General features: G+C 39.6%; 1 protein-coding gene across 2 annotated transcripts in view; it reads left to right on the top strand.

Annotated features, from left to right (window-relative positions):
• LOC108035436 (junctional adhesion molecule A) overlaps nt 1-18,502 on the top strand; it is a 101,708-nt gene that overhangs the window by 14,613 nt on the left and 68,593 nt on the right. The gene's annotated exons all lie outside the window — the stretch shown is intronic.

Here is an 18,502-nt window from a genome sequence, read left to right as displayed (position 1 = left end):
TATATATATATACCCCTCATAGTTATGATATCTTTTTATATTCCCGCAAATGTGCAGCTCCTCCGGCGAGTTCATTTCGGTTCTCATCCATGGCAGCACACGAAAAACAAATTAAAGTCGACTTGCCATTGCTTACCTCTCTGTCGGCCCCGGCCCTCCCTATATATAGTATATCTTTTTTGGCATCATCCTGCTGCTTTTTATTTCTGGGCGCCGCTTATTGTTGTGCAGTTACAAACGCTCACTGGGGAGCCATTGGGCGCATAAAGAGCACTAAGCTGCTCTTGGCCATGAATTATGTTTTAATTGGGCGCGTATTTGGGGAAGTAAAGCCCGGGATGATAATGAAAAGTGCGATTGTTCTTGTACCTTTCAGGCTTTTTCAAATTATATTTATGTACCATTAGTTTTTTATGTCCTCGGAATGAATTGTCTCCTTCTGTGGGGAATACAAGGGATTTTTGTTATGCCTTAACAGCTTCTACTCTTGTTTCTAAGCATTTTAAATAAGCAATTATTAAACATTAACCACTTGAATATTTTTATTTGCTTATATTATATCCATATGTTAAGATGTGTTAGAATAAAGCTAATATCTGTATTTATAGATAACCAATGCTTAAAGCTTGATAATAAATGCAGAGCTACTGGCAGCTTTGAAAATATAATTTTATTGAATTGTTTTTTTTTTTTCCATTTTAATTTTTAATAAGTTATTATCCGCCATACAAATGACTATTAATTTTTTCCCAGAAAAACTCTCTCACAAAGTATTCTCAAGTGAATGTTATCCTCACAAAATATCAACCCAAATTGGCTTTGTTTCAACTTGAGCTGCTGCCTATATCCTTAGTCCTTTTGCCCTTGACTAGTTAGCTACTGATAAATTTTACGCCAAATGCGCAAGATTCGTGGCAATCGAAATTGGAATTCCTTTGTATCTGGCTCAGACTTTCTCGTTTTTTTTTTTTGCGCAGGCAATGGGGGCGTGGCACGTGTACAATTTATGTAGGCTGAAGTCATTCACCTAATGAATGCGCCAAGGTGAAGTGAGCAAAATTTGAACTGGATTTGGTGGGCCCGAAAGCATAAAGAGCAATGACAGCATGAGGCGCAAAATCTGAATAAATAATGTAAAAAATCAGCAAACTGATTTGCAAGGGGCGAAATATTGAGATGTTAATGAAGTTTACTTTCCGCTGATTTGTTCTGCTCCAGCCTGCAGAGTTTTCCCGAGTTTTTCCGACTCTCCTTCGCTTCCTGTTGATTCTTCTGCCCGCAATCAACAAATGATTGCAAGCCTCTCGAGAGGAGTTGTTGGCTCAATCAAATCAAATATTGATTTTAGCCAGTGTGTCATGCATTAAGGGGAATTTTAATTACATTCCTGGCAACATCTTGCCCTCGTTCAATGTAGACTCTGATTAAATTGAAAAATAAATAAATAAATTGAAAAATTACCAGCTTTGTTACTTTCTTTAATTTTTCTTTAATTAAATTGCGTATTTTGCTCATATTTTTTCACACTTATTGTTTGATATTTAAAATATGTATTTTTTTTTAACAGACGATGCTGAAAATTGGTTTACATTTTTAATGACATTTTTTTTAAAACATTTTAATGCATTTTTTTTACTAAAATACTAAATAATTTTATATACTTTTGTAAAAACCTGTTATTTATGAAGCAAATATTACTTAACTTCTCCAATTAATTTACGCAAAACATGCCAATTTGAGCTATTTCTGTAATAATAATTATGAATAAATACCCAACGCGTGTGCAATATATTCTAAAAATTTTAATTACGTTCTTGGGTCGAATGTAGCAACATCTTGGTCTCATTAACTGTGTCCTTTGATGGTCCCGCTCTCCGTATTTGTGTTGTAACACGTGTTGCTTTGATATCTGATTTGATGGGGAAAACTTTGCCCCTCCTCACGCCCCCCATTTGGCCCCGTGAAAATGCCCTTTGTGGAAGTCAAACAAAAAGAAAGTTGCTGCATGTGAATTAAATGAATATTGATGTGAGTAGGTTTCTTCATCTTCTGGGCGCCCTGGGTGAGTGAGCAATTATAGTAATTGCTTTGCCTGGAAGACGGTGTGGAAACGAATGGCCTCGTCCAGGGGCCACTGTCGTCGGTTCATTAGCATAAATATCAGCTTACTTCTCGGCCATAATGTGCATATTTTAAAATTTATGAATGTATATACAGAGCGGCGGCAAGGTCCTGTCTTGGCTTGTTGATTCGAATGAAACACATTATTATGGCAAACACGCAGGACATTGAACAGGCTCCCTGGGGGCCTCTCGCCGCTCGCGCCTGCCAGCTTTATTAATTTATATTGTTGACTTTTATCAGCGGCGTCATGTCAATGTTATTCCCCTTGTTGTTGGTCGTGTTTGCGGGTGGGCGGTCCTCCGAGGTCCTTGGAAACTCCCACCCACCTGGAGGTCCTGCGCCTTATCAGCAACACGTGTAATGAATGCCTAAACTGTCATTATCACCTTATGTGTGCCGAGAGTATGTTTTTCGGTTGTCATGTCAGCAAATATTGTACCAAGATATCCCCGTGGCTCTGTGCAAGATTTATGGCAATGTTGGGGGATAAGACCGCGGAACCTGGCCGCGGGCAACTGGCTCTCCATCTCCTTTTCGGAGTGGAATGGCATAATGTGACACATATCAACATTTATGTTGTTCTTAGCCGGGGTAGTTATGAATGTATTTGCCGAGTACGTTGTTTATCCTTCGCAGGATGCGCAGCACTTCAGGAGGGGAAGACCGCCGACGTCCCGATTCTCATTCATTTCCCATCTGTATGCTAAAGTTTTGTGGCGGCTTCTCGTGGCCTGGGGGGAGAGCCCCACCTGGCAGGCTTCTTTCGATTCGCATTGCTCATACGCTCCGTGGGCGGCGGCGTGGCTGGCAAATTTTAAGTTGCGATTTATATTTATGCCCTGGCACAGCTAGAATGGCAACAACAGCAAACTACAACTGCAGCGAGAATAATAATAATAATAAAAGCTCAGGATCTGACAGTTCCTACACCGCTATAAAATTATATAAATAAACAAGTTAATAAAAAGTGTATAAGCTTACTTTACTTAAAGTACAAATCATTTTATAAAAAATATTAAGTAAAATAACACAATCGTTTTATAAGAGAATTTTTACAATCAAAAAGACCTATTTAAGTGGAATACAAATATTTAAATATTTTAAATTATCAATACATAATTTCCAGGAATAAATTTACACATCAGAACTTATCCTGGCTAAAAACGGATTTTGAAAATCACAAGATTTTTAAAGGAAATGAAACATGTAAAGAAAATTTGCCCACCCAATATTATAGCAATTTTTCTGATAGTGCACGCGGTCGTCGCCTTCAAGAGCGCAATAAGTCATAAAAACGAAAGAAAGAAAGTTTTAAAGGGCTCTTAACTTTCACTTTCATCTCGCGCTGCTCGCTGACTGACTGACTCACTGGCCGACGGATCGTCTGACCCTATTGTGTGCCCACTGTACAGTGCTCGCCACTCACTGGCCGGCGCTTAACTTTTATGATTCCGGCCGGAGAATGGGCCAAGTGCGGTCACAAAGCCGGAATCTCATCGGGAAAGACGGAAAAGTCGGGAGCGTCGACGGGCGGTCGCATAAATAAAAAGGCGACTGTAAGTGATGGACTTTATTTTTAATATTGGCCACCAAGGCGAAGGCGATGGCGATGGCGAATGCGACTGCGAGATGAGAATGCCATCGACGGGCTGAAGAATATTAAGAATTCGCGTCTTCGCTTGCGCGGGTTTATATTTTAAATGAAATGAGATGGCCGGGGTGGGGGCGAAATCTTCAGGGCGCTAATGAAAATATGTTCGAAATGTAAATTGAGACATTTGGCCGGCTTTGGGGCCGGCTTTTACGATATCCGGCGCCTAATGAATTTGTCCAGCGCTCCGCTGACCCACATCCACATGGTACAGTCGGTCATCTTATCGCTCGTACCCAGTGTCCGTCCATCAGTATCTGTATATCCATGCTATCTGAGGAAGGAGTGGGCTACTGTGAAAGTGGAGTGGACATTCTTACCCTTTTCAATTTGCTGATATTGTGGGAAATGGGTCCCAGTGTGATAATCACAAGGAATGCGGAAATGGAAAGTGGAGCAGGATGGGAATGAGGACACGGGACAGATAGGTCCCTTGTTAACTTAGTGTCTGCTTTGTGCCGCTGTCTGACCAGGCTTTATACCCTGTAAATGGGCTGGCAGGGGGTGTTTACGAGGGTGAACATCGAGTATGTTAATTAATTGTATTATCTACTCTTCGGTGAAAGGGATTTTCGGACTTAGTGGGGCAGTCCTTGAAGTGCCTAGCACTTAACCAATTGCTTTTGTGGAAGTTATGTGTAATGATATTTTGATGGCATTCATTGCATAGATGATAATCAAGTTATAAAGGAGCGAAAGTTGTTGTAAAGTAAATTAGTGGAATTCCCCTTATCCTCCTCTAAAAATGATTAAATTATTAAACCTCAGATTTAGTCATAACTATTTTAATATACTTATTCCTTACACATTTTATAATACCATGATTTTTTTATTTTAATTTCGAGCTCCTTTTGCTATACTTTTTTATGATTCATATCCTATAAAGGACCTTATTTAAAATTTTTTATTTTATATTCATTGGTTTTTGCAACCATTTAACAATTAAAATGTGTTGTATAAACTGTTGGCTTCAATAAGCAGACATTTACATTTAAAACTGATAACTTATACAGTTTGTTTGTGAACTGTTGATCATTTAGTGCTTATATGAATGCTTCCCTTATGTAATTTTATGTACTTTTTGGCCACCCTTGAGGTATCCCGTAGTTCATAGCCCACTTCTGTGGCTTTTTCTCATTATGAACTATGCTGGCGATGTCAGCCGGAGAGCAACAGTCGTTCCCGGATCAGGCCGCCTTGGTCGCATTCTTCGGGTCTCTTTATCGCGCACGCCAACTTGCGCAAATCGCCATAAATCTCTGGGCTGATTTATGTCGCCGCCCGGCATTGGCCTCCAAAATTTATCGCAGCGCGATGACAGCTGCGCCCAAGTTAGCCCACGGCCACAGGCATCGCTCGGTCGCAGGTCCGTCGTCCTTTCGCCCAGTGTCCTTTTTGTGCGGTGTCCATGGTCCGTGGTCCCTCATCCTGAGGGCCGTGAGTTGGGAGGCCGGCGTCTGTCAGCGGCTACGATTTCTGGTGTGGATGGCTCGCGGCCGACATCCTTTCTCCGCATCCTTTCTCCATGAGTGGCCGTCTTCAAGGCAAACAGACGTGCGGCCAGGATATGCGTGCGAGCCAGTGTGGGTGTGTGTGTGTATGTGGGCTTAATTATCCTGGCTGCGCCTCTCGATGCCGTACTGTGTGACTTCTGTCGGAAATTAATTTCCTCGCGGCACGTTTGCACTCACCATCACACTCGATGGCCATTGTTTGCCGAGTGTGAGTGTCTGTGCAAACGCTCTTTGCGCCGTATTTGCGTTTCATTTTATATGAATAACGGAAATTTGCGGCTTTCCGACATTTTAAATTGCCATTAAAGCCGCTGCAAATGCCCGACGTGTTCGAGGTTGAGCCATTAAACGGAGCGCGGAACTTGCGAAGGAGTTGCAGCTGCGGTTAGCGAAAAGATACAATTGCCATCCTGTTAAAGTATGAATATATATGCGTACGCGTAAATAAACCATTGGCAAATTGCTCCGGTGACTGAAGTTGATTGATTTAAATGAGCGCGCGACGAACTTTCCCTTTTGACCCTCGAAAGTAGGCTACGAAATTAAATTCAAAGGGAAATGTAGGTACTTTGCGCAAAAGATTAATTGCCACAGTCCACTTTTGGGTCGGAAAATCGTAGGTTTTCCTCTCAGGAGCCATGCATCAGGCTAATTAAATTGTGACTTAATCAGGCGCTTTATTAGTTATCAATAATTGCAGCCGCAATTTGGCCTTTAATTAAAGCCAATTATTGCACACGCTTCTAAAGGAATAATTAAAGGGGTGTTGCACTTGGAACATGATTTGCAAATTTAAATTTCAGTTGGCTTTATTTTTGTTTATTTTATCAGCTTACATTCAAGTTCAAGGTTTGTCAAAAAATCAAACTTATAGCTACATTTTAGAAGTCTTACCTTTAAACATTTAGTGCTCCAATATAATAGCAGTTAAAATGAATAAAAGCTCTTTAGTAAAATATGTTTTCTGGCTAAACAAGAAACCAGAACCTTAACATGACATTGAGATATCGGCATAAATTAAGTTTTAAATTATTATGTTATTATGGTTAATTTAATTCGAATTGCCAACTGAAACTTAAAATTATTCTGACTGTGACTCATGAACTTGATCGCAAATAATTGCTAGTAATTCGAAATGAGGCCAACAACCTTTGACTTGCGCTCAGGAGGTGCTAGACTTCAAATGTGCATCCATAATTATGTTAGACATTTAAATTTGATTTTCATATTTAAACAGACACACTTCCCTGGCCACGAACTGCGAATATTGGCCATTTGCAGGCATAAATCAGACTAAAGCCGGGTCAAACGGCAAAAGCCAAGTCTCTGGTAAATTATATCAAAAGTCCAGAGCCTGCCGCTTCGATTTAGCTCTCGAGCAAATTGAGCAAGAGCCCCAATGTATCCGGTCATGCAAATGAAAGCAGAAGCCACCGCAGACAAACGAAGTCGGATTCAGAATCAGAATATATAGTGGCTAGCCGGAGTCGGAGGGTTTTATTATACGGCGGAGATTCGAGACTCGACGACAGCTGTGTGGCTCTTATTGGCAATTATTGTCCATAAATTGCACATTTATGAGGGCGGGCATATGTGTGGGCGTTAGTTTACCTTTTTGTGAATGCCGCAAATGTGCTCGTATTTCGCCCCTAATGTGGTCCATTAAGAGCCGGCTCGGTCTGGGTCCAACCTGGCATCTCATCTCCCCAACGATCCAAGCAAATATTTGGCCAACGGTTAGCCACTCATCCAGGCTCGAATCAGAACCGTCGGAACTTGGCTTTGTGGCCTGTGGCCAAGTTAGAGAGCGCCGCAAAACCTGATTCACATTCACAGTCAGACGACTCGGAGGCGTTGGCTTAATTGCATTTCATAGCAGCTTTGTGTCGGCTTTAAGTCAACCAGACCCCGGCCCCACCACTTGATTTGTTTTGCCGGCCCAACGAAGTGCGGGGGTTCAAAGGGCAACTAAATCAATACATGGCAAGTGGGCGATGCGGAGCCAACAAATCCACTCCAAATGGGGGAGGGAAATATCTATGCATGAATGCGATTTTCAACACATTTTTCACATTAACTGCCAGCAGCTCTCGGGATGTCGACAGCGTCGTCTGTAATTTTGTATGCACAGTCAGCTGGCAGGACAACAAATCACCATCACCCACCACAGTGGGTCGTCCTTTTGCTATCAGTGGGTTATATCTCTGGGTTGATCCCTGCCCCACTGCAGTGTCATATAAATAAGCCAACACCCACAGTTGCAGTTGCAGTCGCAATTGCAGTTTCGATCTGAGTTAAGCGGGAGCGATTGCCAAGTGGGGAGAAATAGAGATGGATATGATAATGTCAGGACACGCCCAGTTGACTAGATGGTGTTGCAATAAACCAAATAAGAAACTGCTTTGGGGAGTACTGTGAGTCATGGATGCCCTTATTTTAGACGAAAACCACAGAAGCTTGTGTGGGTTAACATTTTGACACTCGTTCAAGAAAACTTTCAATGTAGAATAAAAGATAAATCTGCCACAAATTCATCGAGGTAACCCACGTCTAGATCGGATTTTAACTATCCATGTTATAGAATTTCAAAGTTCAGTTTCGGGTCCCCCTTCAGAAAGCCATTGGAATAACGGAAAAATCTTATATGAAAATGGGCTAAAATTTCCACCCTCGGTAAAAATACAATTTTGATGTAGAATAATAAAGAATTCTGCCACAAATTCATCGAGATATCCCACGTCTAGATCGGATTTTCACTATCCATGTTAAAGAATCTCAAAGTTCAGTTTCGGGTCCCCCTTCAGAAAGGCATTGAAATTGAACCAAAATCGAACATAAAAATGGGCTAAAATTTTGAACCTCGTTAATAATAAAACTTTTAATGCAGAATAATAGAGAATTCTGCAACAAATTCATAGAGGTATCCCACGTGTAGATCGGATTTAAACTGTCCAATTTATGGAATCTAGAAGTTCAGTTTTGGGTCCACCTTCAGAAAGCCATTGGAATTGCTAAAAAAAATGAACATGAAAATGGGTCAAAATTTTGACTCTCATTAAATAAAATATTTTTGATGTAGAATAATAGAGAATTCTGTCACAAATTCTTTGAGGTATCCCACGTCTAGATCGGATTTTAACTATCCAAGTTATGGAATCTAGAAGTTCAATTTTGGGTCCCCCTTCAGAAAGGCATTGAAATTGAACCAAAATCGAACATGAAAATGGGCTAAAATTTGGACCCTCTTTAAATATAACATTTTTAATGCAGAATAATAGAGAATTCTGCCACAAATTCATAGAGGTACCCCACGTCTAGATCGGATTTCAACTGTCCAATTTAGGGAATCTAGAAGTTCAGTTTTGGGTCCCCCTTCAGAAAGGCATTGAAATTGAACCAAAATCGAACATAAAAATGGGCTAAAATTTTGAACCTCGTTAATAATAAAACTTTTAATGCAGAATAATAGAGAATTCTGCAACAAATTCATAGAGGTATCCCACGTGTAGATCGGATTTAAACTGTCCAATTTATGGAATCTAAAAGTTCAGTTTTGGGTCCACCTTCAGAAAGCCATTGGAATTGCTAAAAAAAATGAACATGAAAATGGGTCAAAATTTTGACTCTCATTAAATAAAATATTTTTGATGTAGAATAATAGAGAATTCTGTCACAAATTCTTCGAGGTATCCCACGTCTAGATCGGATTTTAACTATCCAAGTTATGGAATCTAGAAGTTCAGTTTTGGGTCCCCCTTCAGAAAGGCATTGAAATTGAACCAAAATCGAACATGAAAATGGGCTAAAATTTGGACCCTCTTTAAATATAACATTTTTAATGCAGAATAATAGAGAATTCTGCAACAAATTCATAGAGGTATCCCACGTGTAGATCGGATTTAAACTGTCCAATTTATGGAATCTAGAAGTTCAGTTTTGGGTCCACCTTCAGAAAGCCATTGGAATTGCTAAAAAAAATGAACATGAAAATGGGTCAAAATTTTGACTCTCATTAAATAAAATATTTTTGATGTAGAATAATAGAGAATTCTGCCACAAATTCATAGAGGTATCCCACGTCTAGATCGGATTTTAACTATCCAAGTTATGGAATCTAGAAGTTCAGTTTTGGGTCCCCCTTCAGAAAGGCATTGAAATTGAACCAAAATCGAACATGAAAATGGGCTAAAATTTGGACCCTCTTTAAATATAACATTTTTAATGCAGAATAATAGAGAATTCTGCCACAAATTCATAGAGGTATCCCACGTCTAGATCGGATTTTAACTATCCAAGTTATGGAATCTAGAAGTTCAGTTTTGGGTCCCCCTTCAGAAAGGCATTGAAATTGAACCAAAATCGAACATGAAAATGGGCTAAAATTTGGACCCTCTTTAAATATAACATTTTTAATGCAGAATAATAGAGAATTCTGCCACAAATTCATAGAGGTATCCCACGTCGAGATCGGATTTTAACTATCCAAGTTATGGAATCTAGAAGTTCAGTTTTGGGTCCCCCTTCAGAAAGGCATTGAAATTGAACCAAAATCGAACATGAAAATGGGCTAAAATTTGGACCCTCTTTAAATATAACATTTTTAATGCAGAATAATAGAGAATTCTGCCACAAATTCATAGAGGTATCCCACGTCTAGATCGGATTTTAACTGTCCAATTTAGGGAACCTAGAAGTTCAGTTTTGGGTCCCCCTTCAGAAAGGCATTGAAATTGAACCAAAATCGAACATGAAAATGGGCTAAAATTTGGACCCTCTTTAAATATAACATTTTTAATGCAGAATAATAGAGAATTCTGCCACAAATTCATAGAGGTATCCCACGTCTAGATGGGATTTTAACTATCCAAGTTATGGAATCTAGAAGTTCAGTTTTGGGTCCCCCTTCAGAAAGGCATTGAAATTGAACCAAAATCGAACATGAAAATGGGCTAAAATTTGGACCCTCTTTAAATATAACATTTTTAATGTAAAATAATAGAGAATTCTGCCACAAATTCATAGAGGTACCCCACGTCTAGATCGGATTTCAACTGTCCAATTTAGGGAATCTAGAAGTTCAGTTTTGGGTCCCCCTTCAGAAGCTATTAAAATTGCGCAAAAATCGAACATGAAAATGAGCTAAAATTTTGAACCTCGTTAATAATAAAATTTTTGATGTATAATAATAAAGAATTCTGTCACAAATTTATGGAGGTATCCAACGTGTGATCAGATTTAAACTGTCCAATTTATGGATTCTAGAAATTCAGTTTTGGGTCCCCCTTCAGAAAGCCATTGGAATAACGGAAAAATCGAACATGAAAAATGTTGAGCCTCGTTAATAATAAATCTTTTGATGTAGAATAATAGAGAATTCTGCCATAAATTCGTCGAGGTATCCCCCATATAGATCGATTTCCAAATATAAAAGTTATATAATCTGTAAGTTCAATTTTGGGTTCCAGTTCTGAAATCCATTGGAATTTCAGAAAAATCTAACTATATTAGTAATTTTGTAACTCAGGAGTGAGAAGGAGAACGTGTAAGCGTTGTATTCTTTTCTACATTTTTGTTTACACTCGCTTTGTTTAAGTATTTGCCAACTCAACCTATAGATCCAGGCAACTATCTTTGTAACCCCCATTTGGCGCAATGTGCAGCCACCATATTTCAGCACTTGTCAATGCAGATGCTTCTCCTTTCGGGGAGGGTCTTTTCGTGTAAATAGGAAAAAAATTGACACGCATTTTTCACCTTTGCCATTTGACAGAATGAGAAACGGAGCGACTGAGATTGAAAGACGGGGGATCCTGAGGAGGAAGGACTTGGCCAGGCCAGCACAGACGCTTCCTGTTGTTCAAGTTGATTTCCTTCTTAGATGGAGCTCAACTTTCGATTTTCTGTTTTGTGTTTTGCATCGCAATCCTGTGGAAAGAGGGAAAAAAGAAAAGAGTGAGGAACATGAAGGAAAAACGTTGCAGTCTCGTTTCTTGAATTTTTTCCCCAATGCTCAACTTTTTATGCACTGTTTTTCCTTATCATTTTTGATTTATGTAACTGTTTTTATTATTTTCATATTGTTCACGAGCTGCTCGGCGGGTGGGCGGCGTCGGCGGCCACGCCCCCTCAACTCTGATTGCTGAAATCACAAGAGTTTTTCCTTACATCTTCGGCTTTTGCCTTACCCAAACCATGCCATTCGTATCATTTTTGTGTGCGTTGTGCCAAAAACTCGTATTCCATGGCTGAAAAGTTTACGGCAGTAAGAAGATGAGAAAGTGCCGGAGAAATGGGGGAGGGAATGTAGTGGCTATATGTGCTTGGCGTGCGAGATTTCTTACTAGTTTTGAAATTTGATTTCTGCTGTTTGTTGTGGAATTCGAAATGATTATGGGTGGCCGAGGCGTTTCTCCATTGGAAAGTTGCATTATGCGCTTTGTTGGTCAACAAAAATTTCTTCTTGGCCAGCAATGCGAAAGTTTTTGGCCAACACACTCGCATTCTTCCTGCATGAATTATGCATAGATCAGGCCGACACCAGAGCATTTTTTGGAGTTGAGTGCCCTGCTTCCGGAACGGAGATTGCTTCCAGGCTTTTTCGAGCACATCTTGCCGGATGGCCGGAATACCAGAATGCCAGTCAGTCGGAAAATGTATTGTTAATGTCCCTCGGCAGCAGCAATTAGGCAAATCAGCCGTAAACACACACTCCTCCCTGAGTAATTGCCATTTTGCATTGATAAATATCCAGGCCATAATGGGACAATCACTTTCGATGGCAGCTTGCTCGTGCATTGCATTGCCACTTTCAATTCCTATTCGAATCGATAATTACACAAGGGACAGCAGTGAAATATGACACATATTTTGTGTATGCCAAGCAGCCTTTTAAATCTAATTTATTTATGGGGTTTTTAAAGTAGACAAACCAATATATTTAGTCAGGTAATCAATATCTGATAAAGGATAATTCTTTAGTGCTTAAAAAATTAAATAAACTATTATTTAATAGTAATATTTTAGGGTAACTTTTAATTTTTAATATTTAATCTTTTTAATTTATTTTGTTTTTTTTTTTTGTAATTTTTACTTATATTTTACGTAAAAAAATAATATTTTAGGTTAAATTTGTAATCATATTCTTAAATTCCTTGTTCATATTTCAAAGAGGAGGACCCACTCGAAAATGCCGAATCAATGACCAATTTTGTTGACATGTTTCTTCTATGTAGGCAAAACTTTGCGAATCATAATGGAAACCTCAGAAAGTACTTAACCGGAGGAGTGAAAGTATTTCTTTTTTTTTGTTAACATTTCGAAGGAAGTGAGGAAGTGAAAAGTGGTTTGGATGGATGGTTGAAGCATTCCAAGTGCTGGCAATTGTTGACATTCCTTAAAGTCAGCCACCAACTCGCTGGGAAGCCGACCCCCGTCGCACTCCGCCTCCTTCGACTTTCACGGGCCCACACAATGAAATATTAATAAATTCCATTACTAAAGAAAACACACTCGAGTGCGCAGCAAAACATCAATGGCATTGGCATAGAGTTTGGGAATTCTGGGGATGCCACTGGAGGCAGCGGGTTGGAGGACCTCAAATCACCAGAGGAGACGCCGATTCGATTCTCCGACTCACGGCCGAGGAAGCTGAAGCATTTCACTTTTGCCACGCAGACAATTTTCAATTGAAGTGGTATCGAAATACGGCCGGGGAATGGGTAAGGGAATGGCAATATGGTGAGTTTCCAATTCAATCTAGAAAATACATACAGAATGTATCGCATATAGACACATTCAGATGGCATTCACTGCACACTTACAATATTTTCTGTGTCGCATTTTGTTGTTTGCCAAGCCTTTATTGACAATAAATACTGTCGGGATGACGACGGCCATGGGGATGATGATGAGGATAGATGGCGGCTTAAGTGTCTTCAGCTGGCCTTAAAGCCGCACTCCTCTTTAATGCCCATTATGGCCAAATTGGCACTTATCGACTGGCGACCCCGGGAGACTGCATTCACTCGAAAATGGTATTAACAATAATATTTGATTTGCCAAAATGAACTCCGCCCTCACACTGTGTACGCAGTTTTAGGCAAATGCGCTTGTTAACAAGCCAACATGGCTCGAACTTCCTAACCAATTTTCCTCACAGTTCCCTTCTGCATCTCGGCAATTAAATGCAAATGGCGTGTGAAAGCCAATTTTGAAAAGTACCCAGACAAAAAGTAAGTGCAAGGCACTCGCACAGCTAATTTGTAAGGACCTGCTGCAGGAAAATTGGGGAAAGCTGGGGAAAACTGGCGAAATGGGTTGGCAGAAACAATGACATTCAGACTCCGCCCGACTGCCTTTCATGGCCGGCCAAAAGTCATGAAAGACTTTCCCGAATTGAGTACGAGGGCTCGGCTGATTACTTTCAGGAGGCACTGTGTCCATTACATTTTTGTTGCAATTTAAGTTACATTTAATTGGGAATTAATTGTTTATGGGGTAGTAGATCTAGAAAAGAGAATAATATTAATTTAAAAAAAATGTATGGCTTTTGTAAAATTGAATACAAATAAATTCTTTAAGCCTTAGTAAGAAATTCATTATTTTAATTTTTAAAAAAATTTAGAGCCTATGTAAATGTTTCCATACTTATGTTATTAGTTAGGGAACACATCTACTTCCTTTAGTTCTAAGCTACAAACCTTTATGAAGGATAATTGTAATTTCTACATAAGCACTTGTAATTACTGCATAATTACTCAGAGCCAAATTTGGTAATTATGGTAGATTGCAAACGCTACATTGTTAAGCTGTATTGAATTACACATAATCGGCATGGTTCTGGGCTGGCCTTCAAGCGCAAAGGCGTCTATGAATCGAAAGCCCACAAGGTCTGTAATTTACGGCTTAGGCTAATGAATTCCTATTGAAATTGACTGTGAACTATCTCTTTCAAATTCAAACAATTTCTGCCCACTGCGATAACAATAATTTGAGCCCGGGATCCTTTTGTCTATTTCACCCAGTATAATTGCTCAAAGGGCAGACGCGACTGGTCGCAAGGGCAACCTTTTATTATAATTTGGCCAAGACATGCGGCCAGTCGGGTGAGTTCGAGCGGAAGTGGGTCCTCAGACCCCAACTAAAAACCTCAAATAACGCAAAGCCCAAATAATCAGTAACGATCCAGCCGCACGCCATGGCCAAAAGTAGCGAGGGTTGGGTCGGTTGAACGGCGGCATCATGTCGAAATCCAAAGCCACAAACAATTAAACAAAATTGCAAATTAGACGTTATATAGACCAGAAACACCGCCCAAAAAGTTGACAGCCACCGCAGAGCAGTGTACATTGTGGGTACACTGTACAGTGAAATGTCGAGAGGAAGGAAGTGTAGGAAATTGCCTATTTGCAATTGTAATTTATTCATTTTGCTTAATATGCCGTGAAGCGCAAGGCTTTCACTGCCACTGCCTCTGCAACTGCCCCCCACAAACAAAACAATAATTTTCTCATATTTTTTTCGGTTTGTTGGTGCTCGTATTTCCAACATTTGCCCGCCCACTTTCGGGGGTCACTGGCTGCTTGTCAATTGCAATGGTTTGACTAATGATTCGACCCGGTGCCAAGGTCATGGAAAGAACCCATTGTTGTCGATTTCAATTAGGAGCTGCGCTTAATTTGCATAATTATCATAAAGTTTGACGAGGGATAACGAGCCAGTCGAGTGGCAAATTGTCCTAGTCCAACTAGGATTTTATCTGATGGATATGGATTGATGTTGTACTTCACGAGCATGCAAATGAGGTCACGATTTGTCCAGAAATGGGACCTCTATGGAAAGCCCGGTGTTTTTCACTCGCTGAAGTAATTGCGCTTTCTAGAATATGCTTAACTGCGCTAAAAACAAACCAATAAGAAAATATATTTCAAATATTAACTAGTCATATAGTGCAAGGTTAAGCTTTATTGCAGGATAAATATACTTAAGAACTCTTTGTTCTGCTTTAAATAATATTTATATTATTTTGATATATTATACCACTAATAATAAATCAAACTTAGTAGTTAAAGCACAAAAATTATATACAGCTTTAACGCTTTTTCATTTTATTACTACTATATTTTTTCAAGAAAAGGAACTTAATTTGTATTTCTTATATTTTAATTGATTCTAAAGCTGTTGGTAAAAAGCTTTTGCTTGTGTAATGTAATGTAATGTACTTATTATCACTGGGAAAATCTATTTCTTAAAGTTTGCCTAAGCAGAAGATGGAATGTATACGTATCCCAAGCATAGGCGGTCCATGCTCTCTTTGTTCTGCCTTTAAATCCCTGCCCTGCCGCATTTCAAATCTCCCTTAGACTTAATCCTTAAGCTGTTACTCTCAATTTGCGCAGGATCTTTGATTATTGAAGGACTCCCCTGCCAACCTGGGGCTCTTTTCAGCAGGATGCCTGGGCAAATGGACTGCAGAATCGGCTTGTTGCTGGTCGATGGAGCTATTTAGACAGATTTTTCCTTTGCCCCTTTGCTCACCTTTCGGCTGCCTCGAGGCATGGGCCCATAGATTGCAGTTTTATGTCACAACATTCAAACAAATCGCCGGCCATTTAAAACGGTTTAAAAGCCATTGCTGCAGCCCGTAACAGCCACACGGTGCCCTGAATTTTCCCTTACAGACACAACAGACAACCGCTGGGCGGAATGAGTTTTCCACAAGCACCCCCAATTCAGCTCCCCTCCCTCGAAGAGTTTCCCTTTCCGGGGGATGACAATAAATGAGCGCCCATTTGCGTATGGTTTCGCCAGAGCCTGGGAAATTGTTTTGGCTGTCGAATTACGTAAACATTGTCATAAATGAAAAATTTAGCAGTCGTAGCCGAGTCAAGCATTTCATTTGCTATGGCAAATTTGTCAATCTCGTCGAGAGTTCTTTTTTGTTTGCCATCACGACTTTGGCCCAATTCTGGTCTGGTTTTTGTGACCAGACGCCGCAGGGACTCACATGAGTCTACTACCACGCTCCTTGTTGGTCTACTAACTTTGTTTTGTTTTGGTCTCGGTTTTGGCCCGGAATTGCTTTCTTCTCCCTGTGATGAAAGTCGCAAGATGGAAGACTTTCTCCGTCTGCGGCAGGCGCGACATATTAATTATTCATTCCGATTTTGGTTTGCTTAGCAGCGGGATATCCAGAAACCCCTACGAGAAAAAGGAGCCCCAAAAAACGCCGAAAAATCCTGCGAGGCTCTGCTGATTTATAAACACGCGCGTCGCTTTGGGTGATTTACTGCAAATTGCTTTATAATGTTATATACATTTTGTAGACGATTTCGCTGCCTTTCGGCGACTCGCCTGCTCTCGAGTAATTATAAGAAAAACGGAAAGAAAAATGAGGCACGATTTGTTGGGATTTGTAAGCCGATGGATTAAGTTCACGACCTTAGGCTTTGGGCTGTTAACAATCCAAAGATCAAAATATTACCAGGCTTTGGAGTGGCTTTGGATCTTTTTCTTACCCCCGTTAATTATTATATCATTTTAATTAGTAGTATTATATGAATCGAATATAACTATTAAGTAAGTAAGTTTTATCAATAGCTTTACTTCAAAGTTACAATATGCAAATTGTCTCAGAAGCCGCGTTTTCATACTACGTCCTTGAATATTTAACTTATGTTTATATTCAAGAAAACCTCCAATGTTATTGTTTAATAACCAAGAAAGGAGTTCATCTTAATCAATTATTCATCAGCCATTTCTTTTCATTTGCATTAGTAATTTTAAAGCCTGGCCTCGAAGCATTTTTAATGATTATGGAAAACGGAAGGAAGAAAAATACTTTCACGAGACACGTAAAAGTAAAAGCAAATCTTTGTACGTTAAAATGTTCGTTGCACATCTGTGAATTTGGTCCTGAAAACGAGTGGTTTTGCGAGTATGTGTGCTTATGTAAATTTTGGCAGCTCACTGTTTTCTTTTTTTTGGTTGGCCAGCGCTTTTTATTGTATACATTTTTCGTAGCTGAAAATTAGAAATGTTCCACTGCGTTCAACTTCACTGACAGTGCGTGGCAAATTGCTTTCCAAAGTCTGAAGTCTGGCATGTCTGCAGAACGGCGAGAGCACACACGTTGCTGCAGAGGAAAAAATATTGACTAGTTTAAGATTTTTAAAAATTATAAAGTACATACGATATATATTCCAGGCATCAAAAAAATTGAAAAATTAAACCGTATTTTTAAAGAAATATTTGTGTATTTCAGTTGCCAAATGATACACGATTTTTTACACTGCACAACCGATAGCTAACAATAATAGCAAAAAATGGCTTTTTTTGCTTTGCTGCCTTCTTTCCGTTTCCTAACAATAAGTGCGGAAGAGGGGCAAAAGTTGGAAGTGCTTGGGATGATATAGCACCCATATATGCCTGTTCGGTGTAGCGGTAATTTGCATGTGCAGACTATGGCACATAATATCCATGCATTAGAATTATGAAGGCCCTGGTTTTCCTCTCTTCCCGGAAAAATTCTTACTACATAAATGCGCAAAAATCGAAATTTCCCTCGCAACACGGCGTGTGCACACGGCGTATGCGTAATAAATGTGCCTGCTGCCATTATTATGACGTTAATGCCTATGAATCGATCAAATCCACTGGCAGGCCATAATTATAGTGCGTTGGTATGGCACGATTATAAAGCTGTGACGTCGGTCTACTCTCAACTTTAATAAAACAAACTAAGCAGAGCGGGACACAACTAAGCTGCCTGGCAGACAGGCAATTAAGTTAATTACTGTTTAAACTTTCCAGCCCTGCCAGCCGGCTGTCTGGGGGAGCAGAACCGAGAAAAAAGCGAAAAAATTATATTTAGCAAATTAAATTCCCAAGTTACTGCCAGAGATTGAGCACGTGGCCTGGCCGAAATTTTAAGTAGGTGAAAAATGAAAACCGAAATGTACCTCTGACTGAAGGAACAGTGGGAGGACAGTTTGATACTTTTGGGACTCAACAGGGGAAGTCATAAAGTGTAATATGCCATTGTGGATCTCTGGCTTTTAATAAGATTAAAAGATACATTTCTATTGATATATTTGGCAGAAAAATGAGCTTTAAATATATTTTATCAACTACAAATATTATACACTATAGGAAAAGATGGTCATTACCTGAACTAAAAATCACAATTACCGTATATAATTAACTAAAAAATAAA

This window comes from Drosophila biarmipes, chromosome 3L (genome assembly GCF_025231255.1).
Source record: "Drosophila biarmipes strain raj3 chromosome 3L, RU_DBia_V1.1, whole genome shotgun sequence".
In the NCBI taxonomy this organism is placed as follows: Eukaryota; Metazoa; Arthropoda; class Insecta; order Diptera; family Drosophilidae; genus Drosophila; species Drosophila biarmipes.
Note: the sequence above shows the minus strand (reverse complement) of the source record. Positions and strands in the feature narration are given on the sequence as shown.